General features: G+C 42.4%; 1 protein-coding gene across 2 annotated transcripts in view; it reads right to left on the bottom strand.

Moving 5' to 3' along the window:
- Positions 1–12,957, bottom strand: part of Runx2 (RUNX family transcription factor 2) — a 242,141-nt gene that overhangs the window by 83,573 nt on the left and 145,611 nt on the right. The gene's annotated exons all lie outside the window — the stretch shown is intronic.

Below are 12,957 nucleotides of genomic sequence, written 5' to 3'. Positions count from 1 at the left end.
TACTGGCTATCTCTCCTAAAGCAATAAAAATCAGAACTCCAAGGAGACACCTTCACCACCATGTGTATTACAACACGGTCTGTGACAGCCAAGAAATGGAAACATTCTGAGGGTCGATCAACCATGAGTGGATAAAGAAAGTGGGGCATAATGGAATACTATTCAGTCACAGAAAGGTTGAAATCCTGTCATTGCTGATAGAAAGCACTCTGTTAAGTGAAGTAAACCAGGCATGGAAGGACAAGTACTACTTGATCAAACTTGTATGTGGAATCTAAAGAGCTGATCTCACAGTCATTGAGAGTGCTGTAAGGGGCTAGTATTGTTGCACTGCTAACAGTGGGAGCAGAATAATACCCTTGGTAGAGTAACTACCATCCAATGGTTTCTACAAAAAAATAAACTGTTTATATCCAACATCTTAGTCTTCACAATAATCGTAATGGTATAGCAGTTATTTTACCTTTGTTGATGATAGTAACTAAAACCTAAAGATGAACTCATCTAATGTTAAAATGCAAAAAATAAATCTTGCCTTTTGAGCAATATGATTTTAAAAGAGAACATCAAATTAGATTAAACAAAAGAAATTTTAAGATATATTGCATTCCAGGTGGTGGTGACACATGCCTTTAATCTCAGCACTTGGGAGGTAGAGATAGTTTGGGGCCAGCCTGGACTACAGAGTGAGTCAGGGCAGTCAAAGCTACACAGAAATCCTGTCTTGAACCCCCCCCCCCCCGACACACACACACACACACACACACACACACACACACACACACACACACATATATACACAGCTGTAGAGATGGCTCAGTGGTTAAGAGCACTCCTCGATGCTCTTGAAAAGGACCCTGGTCCAATTCCCAGCATCCAGCATCCACGGGGCTGCTCGCAAACAGTTCTCCAGTTCCAGGGGATACAATGCCCTCTCTGGCCTCAGGAAGCATCTGACACACACCGTGTGCATACACACAGGCAGGCAAAACACTTGTGCATCAAAAAAATTTAAAAAAGAAGTAAATACTCATTAAAACTTTATAAGGGAGTTGTCAAATATACCTGTATGAGTGTGACGGCTCTAGCAAAAAGAAAAAAAAATCAAAATTCCTTAAGTCTCAGAATGTCCAGAAATCCCACATGCAGAGCCACCACACAGTGCTATAGCTAGCACTTCCCACACAGAAGTTTGAACCCTGACGTCCACAGCAAGTAACACAGTGGACACCCACAAGCACTCCAGGATGGCTGAACGACTTCGTTCTCACGAGCAAACTTGGAAAACACCTACCCTGTAGAACAAGAATATGGAAATGCGCTCCTGGGTCGACCCTACCTCTGAGTAGAGAAGAAAAAAAAAGATTTAAAAAAAAATCCCCCTTTCTCGCTTCTAATTACAGATCTGCACTTTTATGAGTTTTGGGGCCTTACCATACACAAAGCAGTGTGGCTGGAAGAAAACCCTGAAATTTTAAATTGGCTCCAAGTTTGTGATACCCTCAGGCTCCTGACAGAAGCAAATCCCAATCTTCCCTGGAAGAAAATACTTTAAAGAAAGGTCTGAAAGAATTCCTAAATATTAAGTTGCAAAGAAAATGAGTACGACTGGGGGGAAAAATCTCTAAACACACAAGTAAATAAACCACCCTGAGAGAGAGAACAGAAGCAAGCACGGGAGCCAGACCTTCAGAAATCGCAGCACTCCAGTCAGTCAAACGGAATACAAGCTCGGTATGCCTCTGTGTTCTGAAGATTTAAAAAAGAGCGAGTGACCAACCAAGGGAGGAGGGGACTTTCATAACCGGCCATGTTTGAAAGGGGAGCAAATAGAAATTTGAAATTTATATTTAAAAAAGTTGGTGAAAAAAATTTCAATTATTAGACTAAAGGTAGATGAACTGGAATACTGAAGAAAGTATTCTTCATATTCTTCATATTCTGACAGTGGAGAAGCAGACAGGGAGGACCATGAATGTGGTCAGGGAGCCTCGAAAACTGTGGTGCTATAGGAAGCAGTCAGGAAGATGGAGAGAAACAGTCTTTATTTAAACAGATAATGACAGAAAAATCTCCAGAGTTAATTCAAGACACCAGCACACAGAGAACGCTCAGAAAACACCAGTTTAAAAAAAAAAAAAAAAAAAAAAAAAAAAAAAAAAAAACCTAAGATAGTCGCCTTTAGATAAACCATAGCAAAGCTACAGTCACAGAGTGGGGACAGGGTGGGGGTGTCAGAGAGAAGAGGCAGATTATCTGAAAGAGACTCACAAGGTGAATTCTTAAGGATAGCAGGGGAAATTAAAAAATAAATAACAACCCAGAACACTAAGAAAGAAGAAGGAATGAAAGACTGAATTGTTCATTTCACAAAGAAGATGATCAATGAAGGTAGATCTGAAATACAAATAAAGCAATGGAAAGGCAAAGCAGCATCTGGAGGAAACCAAACCGTAGTAATGCCAAGCTCTAACTATTAATATACTGCAGCATTATTCATTAGTTAAGGAATTAATTAAGGAAATTATTTAAGGAATTAAATATATCCATATATTAAATTATATATAATATAGGTTTGTGCATGCACACACACACACACACACACACACACACACGTACACACTTTGTTCATGTGTATGGGAGTGTGTCTACATGAGTACAGATGCCTGAAATGCCAGAAGTCATTGATCCCCTAGAGCTGGAGTTTCTCTTGGGATCTGCCCCTGGGGTCTGCCCTTGGGATCTGCCCTTGGAATCTGCTTTTTAGAACTTCCCAATGAGTCTGCCGGAAACTGAACTCCAGATCTCTGCTAGAGCATCAAGCACCAGCTTATGAATTTTAAAATCAAGACAAAATCCAGGTTAGTAGAAAACATCACAGAAAACTTACAGATTGAGTCATCACAATCAAGAAAGCTGTGATTCTTCTATCGGTCAAGAAAATCTTCAAACTCTAATTTTTATTATTTTAAACACCAAAGATTAAAATTGTAGGTGACCAGTAAAAGAAACTAGAACTCGAGAGGTAGAGGGAATTAGAATGGAAGGCCAAGTGAAAGAATGGAAACGACCAATGCAGACAAAGAAGAAAGGAAAAGAGAACCGGGAAAGGGACAATTATCATTAATAATATAAAGTGCTAAAGCTGAAACCAAACTGTTTGGTTAGTACAAATAATGTAAGCTAACCTCCAATTAAACAACGAAGACACTGAGACTTTAGCCGATCTTGGAAAGAATAGTTGGCCCAAGCTGAGAAATCGAAGCAAGCCTTAGAAGGTGACCCAAGCATTGACAGATCACAAGGGGCTTGAAAAGTTCAGCTGAGGAGTGGTGGGGTGGGTCAGCAGGAAAAGGTCAAGGAGAGAGAGAACTCCAGAAAGCTGTTCTCTGGCCTCCACAGAAGTGCTGCACCACGTGTATGCACACACACACACACACACACACACACACACATGAGATAGATAGATAGATAGATAGATAGATAGATAGATAGATCGATAGATAGATAGATAATTTTTTCTAAAAGTTTGTTTAAATTTCTAAAAAAACAAACAAGCAAACAAACAAAAAAACAAAACAAAAAAAAACCCCAAAAACCTGTCTAGCCTTTGGTATTTAATATGACAGACTGTGCTATTGAAGTGTGGGATAGACAATTCCAGTTTTTGGAGTAAAATGGAGTAAAAGTATTATTATTATTGAATGAATTTTTCTCATATTCATGACTTAGAACAGAAGGTTTTAAGTTGGCCAGCATGATGGTGCATGCCTTTAGTCCCAGCAGTCAGGAGGCAGAAACAGGCGGATCTACATAGCAAGATGCAGGCCAGCTAGGGCTGCATGGTGACACAGATCATCTCTCCAAAATCTTTAGTTCTAAAGTTAACAACAGACTACATCTTTGTCATTGATTTGAATATGTATGTGCATATACATATATGTTAAATTCACATCTATGAATTAATGTTAAGGGAATCATTTCCCTATACACACGTGTGCTGCTTGAATTGGGGACAGTGAGTTGGTTTACTCCATCTTATTCACAGAGGCAATCCAATTCAGAGTTCACCGACTGGCTGATCTCATTAGCCAACTTACTCTGGGGAGCGACATCTCTGATTCCCAGGCTGAAATTACAGGTGGGCCACTCCTACCATTTGCATGGGCTGTGGGGCTCAGGTCTTTCCACTTCATGACAATTATTTTAATCGCTGAGCTATCTCCACAGATACAGGAACCCTCTCTGATTAGTCCATTGTACTTGGGCACTGCTCCCTGCTTCCTTATAAAATTTTTATAGGGGTAAGCCCTGTGAAAATGACCAGGCTATGGGAACACACAGGGAAGGTGACCCTCAGTGGCTTTGCTCCTTTAGGAGGTGCTGGGCACCCCCAACCCTGAAACTCCAGTGTCTGTCTTGCCCTAGAATTAGCCTCCACCAGAAAAGCAACTGATGACGATGGAGCTGGCCCCCCCTCACCTACAGCACTGAGCACTGGCTAGCCTATCCGATGACATTAAAGAACCTGTGTATATAGAATCAGGGAAGGAGGAGTTACATAAGTTCAAACAAATTACATACAGTTTGTCCTCTTGATAAACTACTTTTATTTTTATTAAAACTAATTATTATTTGTGTTTTCTCATGGTTAAGTTTCTCCTCTGTCCCCTTTAGACTCAGGCTATAAATAGGAGTCTCTTTGTTCTGTATCCTCTGGGTAATAAGTGCAGACATAAACTAGGAGAGACACCCTGGTGTCTTCCTCATCTCTTAGCCGGCTCTCCACAAGTAGGCAGTCGTGCAAACAAACAGACCGATTTGTTTGTATTGCCCTCTGAAGTCACAATTTCTTCCATCGAATGTTTACACATTCCACCATCTCGAGAACCCCGGGACCCAGATTGATGGTATTTTTATATCTGTTTGAACATGTGCACATAATGTGCTTGGTTAATTGGAGTAATTAGTAGTCTTTTCATTCCAAGGCCGTTGCTGAAATTAAAACAGGGCTGTTGTTTTTGTTAATGGACTAACTGAAGAATTCTTGTTTGGAAAGTGATTCAGGCCTGATAGACATAAAGTGCTGCCCCACAGAGAGAAAGACTAGGCGGGGTCCCAAGGATCCAGGCATCTTTGAGTAGTTTCCAGCCTCATGGGGTCCCTCTATATTTAAGCCTGTCAATGATCATTAAATCCCAGGAGATACAATGTTTCAGTCAAATCAGAATGCTTTGAGAAGGAAATGAAGGTCCATTGCTAACTTCATCCAGATGATAAGCCTAAACATGGTTTCTTCCTGTGCAAACCTAAAGTCACCCTAACCATGTGATGCTTCAGTGATATACAGCTCTTTTTCTGTTTCAGCATTCACTCTGGGGCAGGGGTTGGAATGGGGGATTCACTACTTAAACCCATGTGTGCATCTCTTTAATGACAGTGGGGTGGTGTTATAAGTAACTAATGCCAAAGAGCTCATAAACACTTGCCCATGGGCAGTAGGCAGTACATGGAGCCATGCTTGACCCGAGTTTCTTCAGAACCTTGTTCTCTATGCCTGCCACACTGACTGGCAGATATTCCTTCCAGCCAGCTGCAGGGTGGGCTGGTAGCCTGTGAGCATGGGTAGCAGACCTGGGATGGGCTCAGAGCTGAAACAGCAGAGACAGAGCTGAGCTAGAGTGTGTCCTGGTGTCCTGACCTGGAAGGCTGTGTGTCCTAGCAACCCCAAAGGGTCACTGCCTTGATGCTGCACCTTAGTCCCTGGATCTCATATATGGGAGTGCCGCCCATGAGTTCCAGGGTGTGTGGCCAACAGGCCATGATTACAAAGGCAGGAGCTACTGTGACAGGATTTTCCGGAAGACATTTTACTAGCTCCTAGGCTGAAAGGCTGGATGCTGTGGGCTGTTGTGATGGCTCTCTTGTTTGACTCTCACTGTTACTTATCCCATGGGCACAGCGGGGACTCTCATTTGTTCCCTGTTGCTTCCCCCACCTCCCACTTCTGCTGCCTCCCTTATCCTCCCCGCTTGGGGATGACAAATGTTCTCTGTAGCACTTTGTATCTTTGTCCGTGTTCCTGTTTCCACTGTTCAGGAATCCCTCAATAACCAGTAGATAGCAGCTATGCTGTTCATGTGAGAACTGGATTTCTATGGAGAGTTGGTGTTTCTAGCAACCTTTTGTAAGATGAGGTTCCTCAGAGTGCAGGTTAAGAGGCACTTTGGGCATCAAGATGCCCCTGGGCAGAAGGAGAAGGGAGGGGTTTCCCAAGTCTCATCAATCAAAAGACAGAGCAGGGGGCAGGAGAAATGGATCCGTGGGGAAATGATACAGAGAACTGAGTTCAGATCCCAGGCACAGACAGAAATGCAAGGTTGCAACAGCCAGACTGTGATCCCGGCGCTTGGGAGGCAGGAGACACTAGACTAGACACATCAGCAAGATCAAGGATTAGTGAGAGTCCTTGCCTCAATGCATTAGACAGGGAGCCATCAGGAAACCTGATTATCACCCTACTTGTGCATTCACGTGTGCATAAACACCTACATGGACACCTACACACCCATATGGACACATACATGTGAACACACCTGTACTCAAACACACTGAGCTCACATGAAAAAGCAGAAGTCACAGGAACAGAGCAATTGTGCCTAGCTGTATTTCAGATCAGGAGTCCTATGAGGCTAAACCTTTCTCAAAGTCCTTTATCCTAGTCCCAATACAAGAAGACAGCCGCTGTGCCCAGGAGTCTTGTGGGACACCTTGCTCAGGAAGCTTCCTGACTCCTAACCCAGGCACAGTGAGAGCCAGAGGCTATTATCAGCATGCACCAGTCCTATGCTAGTCAAAATGGTGGTGCCATGAACTAGCTGACTTGTAGAAGCAGTTTGGATGAAAAGACACAACCATCCTCCATTGAGTCTAACAAGGGTCATGAAAACACGGACGGGGTGATGGAGTAGTTGAGGCTAGAGGCTATTTTAGACCTGGCCTACTCTTGTACTCCTTGCAGACAATCTTAGCACCTGCCTTGCTTTAAAAAGAGAAATAGAGGACCAAATAATAATAGTAATAATAATAATATTGAAAACTGTCTGTGGCACTTGCATCATGGGACGTGTTGCTATGGAAGCTGAAGTCTCAAGAGCTTCCTGCTGTAGGTGGCTCATTCAGGACAGAGTAGTGTTCAAGCCCTATGAACTGGTACAGAGGGTCGCCAAGCCTCTCATATTGAATCGGAAGACTTCCTAACTTCCTAGGGCATCCCTTCTTCATCCTTAGTCCACTATTTCTATCATAGCAGTTGACACACAGGGCCTGTCTGGTCAATTGGAGTTCAGGAGAAGGTGTATGTGCATCTCTCTTCTATGCATGCTCCCCGGCTCTCACTGCTTTTGAATGGTGCTAGTAGGTGTCTATCCCAGGTATCCAGTGAAGCTTCCAACCCCAGACAAAGCTCATGGAACAACAGTGGGAAGATAGGTATGAACCGCCAGAATGCCGTGACTCAATAGGGAAGGCATATGCTCTGTGTGCACCTGGTTCACACCTGAGAGCTTCCTATGGCCTGTGATCTAGCCTCAGCCTCAGGCTTGTCCTAGCTCTGAGAATACTCTACTGGTCAAGAATGCATTTAAAGGAGGGTGCTTCTGTTTCTAAGCCACCTGCTGCCATTACTCACACATGACTCTCTAGACCCTCTGGCTCGTAGCTTGTTTCCAAGTGGCTCATATTGTGGTACCCAGACTCTTCAGATCTCAAATCTTATCTCATTTCAACCCTAACCCTCCCTGGCTTATGTTTAAAGAGTTGCTGTCCCACTGATCGTTTTGGCTTTCTGTATTTTTTATGTTTACATTTGGCTTATGAAATGTTACATTCTACACTATGCCACCAGGCAGTTCCAACATCAAGTTACTGCAGTCAAAAAACATTGAACTGAGAGCCTGGACCAGGATCAGCATCTACAGACTCTAAAACTGTGAAAAATTCCATCCATACTCCAGCCATACTCAGGCAATATGCAAGATCCTTGACTATTAATTGTATTTCTTCAGACAAATTTCCTTGCACTCCTTGCAAGAACTTTCTTCTTCATCCTTATGTCCTCTAAGAAATCAACCATGTAATCATATTACCCTCAACATTTATGGATCACATAAAATCTCCAGGGTCTTCTGTACCCTCCCCCGCAAAGGAAACCAGTCTTCAGCACTCTATGGATGCAGAAAGCAGAGCTTCCTTGAGTCACCAACCTGTAACCACCAATAGGGACTAGTAGCATGAACTTGGCCATGGTGGAGGTATTTGTATCACTGAAATGGATAATAAATATTACACACAATAGGTACTATTGTCTTCATTTATTTTTACACATCACTGGTTGTAAAGCACTCATCAACAATTATAAGTAGGATGGAAATGGCAGAACCTGATGGGCTCTCATAAAACCTACTTTCTTACCAGTCATTTGTCATTGTGTTCTTGGTGGGTTACTTATGAGGCTAGACACCATAGTCAAGTGATAGATAGATAGATAGATAGATAGATAGATAGATAGATAGATAGACGGGCGGACGGACGGACGGACAGATGAATAGATGAGAGAGAGAGAGAGAGAGAGAGAGAGAGAGAGAGAGAGATGGATGGCTAGATAGATAGATAGATAGATAGGGATGGATGGCTAGATAGATAGATAGATAGATAGATAGGGATGGATGGCTAGATAGATAGATAGATAGATAGATATGGATGGATAGATAGATAGATATGGATGGATAGATAGATAGATAGATATGGATGGATAGACAGACAGACAGACAGATATACATTTCAAAGTCCTTGTTATCACCCCTACCCAGGACACCACATGGACCTGACTTCCCCTATTTCTCTTGACTTCAGTACAACCACCAGAACTTTAATCAAAGGAACATGCTACTTGCAAGCACTAGTTGCCCTCACCAGGATATGGAGGGATCACACTTCATGCTGGAAGAGTGTAGCAAAGCCTGAAGCCTTTTAATGTTCTAGATTCCTGTTAAGATGAAGGGGCCTGCAACAGGGAAAAGTTGAAAGGAATTTCACAGAGTCTGGAGAGATGGTTTTGTAGATACAGGGGACCCAAAAGTATGAGCATTGAACTTTGAATTCACAGGAACTGTCTAAAAGCCAGCTAGGCATTAAAGCCACCTGTAATCTTAGCATTTGGCAGGCAGAGGCAGGGGATTCCCAGAACAATCAGGCTTGATAGACTAGAAGAAATTGGCTCTGGGTTCAACCAAAGATCCTGTTCCAATAAATAAAGTGGAGAACAATGGCAAAGGATGGGATTTCATCTTTGGGGCTCCAAGGACATATGCACGCACATGTCCCCATGCATATGCAGACACACATAACACATGTACACACACTACACATGTACAGAAAAGTACAAACCATTAACTTTCCAGATTCAGTGGCTTACATGTTTTCCTCTCAAATTTTATATGGAGGCCTTTCTTTTACCACGGACTCCTGCTTTCCTCTCAGAGTTACACAGTTCAGACAGGGTCACCAAGGACAGAGCTATGCAAGAAAGACTAGAAAGAAGGAAGAGAAAGGCAGAGAGATAGAGAACAGGCGAACCCAGCCATTCACAGAGTAGAGACATAGGAAGGGCAGGACAAGGGCAGGGACATGCATAGGTCTCCAGAAGCTAGAACACAGAGTCAGGTGGACGTCATCTTGCACATTCTGCCACAGAGATACTCTCAGCTCAAAGCCCATCTGCACCATGCAGCCAGGTAGGTCATCCTAAAAAACTGAATCCCGAAGATATCTGTGATCCCAGCCATTAGCTTTGAGCCCAAGATCTCTTTAATCATTTTCAACCTCCCTTCTCAAAACCGTCTCCTACTTTCTCCTTTCAGATGTTTCTAAAGGGTATTCAGTCTTCTCAGAAATCCAAGCCCTTGTCTTCACAGAGCTGTATCCAGAGGACTAATCAAAATGAGAAGGTAGAGATGGCTGGAGACGTGGCTCAGCAATCAAAAGCAATCTGTTCTAGATGTCCTGGGTTCAATTCCTAGCACCCACATAGAGGCTTACAACATCTGTAACACCAGTTTCTGGGGATCTGACACTCTCTTCTGGCCTCTACAGAGCCTGGTACTCACATGGTACACAGACACAAAAAATAAGTGTATCTTTATTTTAAAATAAGGTGAAGAGCCATAGAGAAAAAAATTCAATGTCTCTGGACTTCTTCTGGCACGCACAGCTCAATTTAACCCTAGAGATGTTGTTAAATGATATTCTAATTCACCTCTCTGTTACTGTGTGTCTTAGTCAGGGTTTCTATTCCTGCACAAACACATTATGACAAAGACATAAGTTGGGGAGGAAAGGGTTTATTCAGCTTACACTTTCCACATTATTGTTCATCACCAAAGGAAGTCAGGACTGGAACTCAAGCAGGTTAGGAAGCAGGAGCTGATGCAGAGGCCATGGAGGGATGTAATCTTACTGGTTTGCTTGCCCTGGCTTGCTCAGCTTGCTTTCTTATAGAACCCAAGACTGCCAGCCCAGGGATGGCACCACCCACAATGGGCCTTCCCCCCTTGATCACTAATTGAGAAAATGCAGTACTACTGGATCTCACAGAGGCATTTCCTTAAAGGAGGCTCCTTTCACTGTGATAACTCCAGCTTGTGGCAAGTTGACACAGAAAAGCAGCCAGTACACTGTAATAGAACACTGACCAAAGGCAACTTCAGGAAGAAAAGGGTTTATTTCATCTTACGTTTCCAGTTGATCGTCCATTATAGAAGAAAGTTGGAGCAGAAACTCAACGCAGGAACCACAGAGGAAAGCTATTTACTAGTTCACTGTCTGGATTGCTCAGCTAACTCTTAAATTATATTTTTATATTATAAAAATAGCCCAGGCCCACCTGCCTAGGGATGGTGCCACCCACAGTGGGCTGTGCCTTCCCATGTCTATCATCAGTCTAGAAAATCTCTTATAGCCATGGCCACAGGCTAACAGGTAAATCTTTAACTGAGGTTCCTTCTTCCCAGGTGGCTCTACATTGTGTCAACCTAACAATAAAAACTAATCTAGACAAATAGCTATAAAGAATATTCTTGAACAACGACAAAATTCAACCTATTATATTAAATTTATATTTAACTTATACTGTTACTCCTCACATTTACTTAGTACCTAAAATTTATGTATTGCTATTTATCAAATATTGTAATTATAAGTACTGTAGTTAGAAATAAAAATTTAACATAGTATTATTTTGCCTATTAGTATATATCATTTTAATGAGTAAATAATAGTAGATAGGATAGATTTATCAAAGTTTCTTAGGAAACATATTGAGTATTTAGGTGTAGTAACCACTGTAGAACCCATGTGCATCAGCTGTCAAAATTCATCCCATTTTTCTGAATCTATGAAATGTTTAGAATAAAAAGTTGGCTTAAAAAACTCTTACAAGCAAAACTAGATAGCTCACAGCCTCTATCCACCATACCGTGAATTTCCCAAGCCACCTCAGAACTGAACCCATCTACTGGACGGCCATTTTTTCCCTTGCTTCCTCCCTAGTGTCCTCTCCTGCCTCCCCTGCTTGCTCACTGTGCTGTAGGTAGCACACATCTCTCCAGTGCTCCTAAAGCCAAGCACAGGCATCATACTAAGCAAGCAGGCAATGATGTATATAATACAGTAAGGAAGATAAGTTTGCTTTGTGTTGGTACTGAAAAAACAAAAAAGACACCAAGGTCTATGCTTGCCCAGGGGATCTGTGTTTGCTTGTATTGTTCAAAACAACTCTGCCTCAAGCTACAGCTCATTCTCTCCTACTTTTCAGTTTCTACTAAAGGATGCCCTCTTCAAGAAACACTTTCTGGACTGAGGCTATAGCTCAGTGGAAGAGGACCCATCTTGAATTCATAAAGTATGATCCCACCATCACAAGTTCACAATCTACCCCCTTCTCCCTCGGAGTCCGGGTTTAAAACATTATCTTCGTCCACTCCTTCCCCTTTGCTTTTCTTGTTTACACAAAGCCCTTGTTACATGTTGACCCTACACTGTGTATTTTGCTGTTCATCTGCCTTGCTAACTCCCAGGATCCACCATCCCACATCTTATGGGGAATGCATAAGCAAGTGAATAAGTGGGTTGGTTACTCTTTATATATTCAGTTGGCTTTCATCACTGCCAACAAGGCAGCATCATCAGCCCTTCACATGTATCTATATCCTCAATCACACTTAGTTATGGTAAATTGCTTTTGATTTACTAATTTGGCCTGAGGATAATTCCAGGCACAACAGACGTCGGCTCCCTCTTTGGAAAGCGCCATGAGAGGGGCTGTGTTGTAATCCTGGTTCTTCCACTCGCTGTTTATAGGACTGTGGCCAAGTGGCTCAGCCTCTTGGAACTTTTATTACCTTACTGGTTCCATCCTTGCCTACCCTACCTTGTAACCTGGTCACATTTAATAAAATCAACTATGGGAGTGCTCTATAATTCATAAACTGTCACGTGCTGTGAAAACGGAGTCTATTATGTCACCTCTGAGAAAGACCTGGAGAAAATCAAATACCTCGGGTGCCACTAAAGACATGAATTAAATTCACAATAGTGTGGGGGTATAAAATATGGTTCTCTCTATGCTTACTAAGTCACCACTGTGTGGTAGAATGTTGGGGATTGTAGAAACACCTGAGATTCCTGATCTGCATTTTAAATCTCATGGCGTTTACTCCATTTCATTAAGAGTTGAACAGTTGCAAAGGCGCCATCTTTTCACATAGCTCACAGGAAAACGACCTCCAGCTCTGACTTTGGGGAGATTCAAAGTTGAAAGCAGCAGGGAGTCTCATGATGGAAGTCCTATGATTTCTAGAGCCTAAGAAATATGTGCAATGTTGGAAGAGAAGAATTGAG

The sequence above is a fragment of the Apodemus sylvaticus genome, chromosome 9, assembly GCF_947179515.1.
Source record: "Apodemus sylvaticus chromosome 9, mApoSyl1.1, whole genome shotgun sequence".
NCBI classification, from domain to species: domain Eukaryota; kingdom Metazoa; phylum Chordata; class Mammalia; order Rodentia; family Muridae; genus Apodemus; species Apodemus sylvaticus.
The sequence above is the reverse complement of the archived record's forward strand: the minus strand, read 5'-3'. Positions and strand labels throughout refer to the sequence as shown.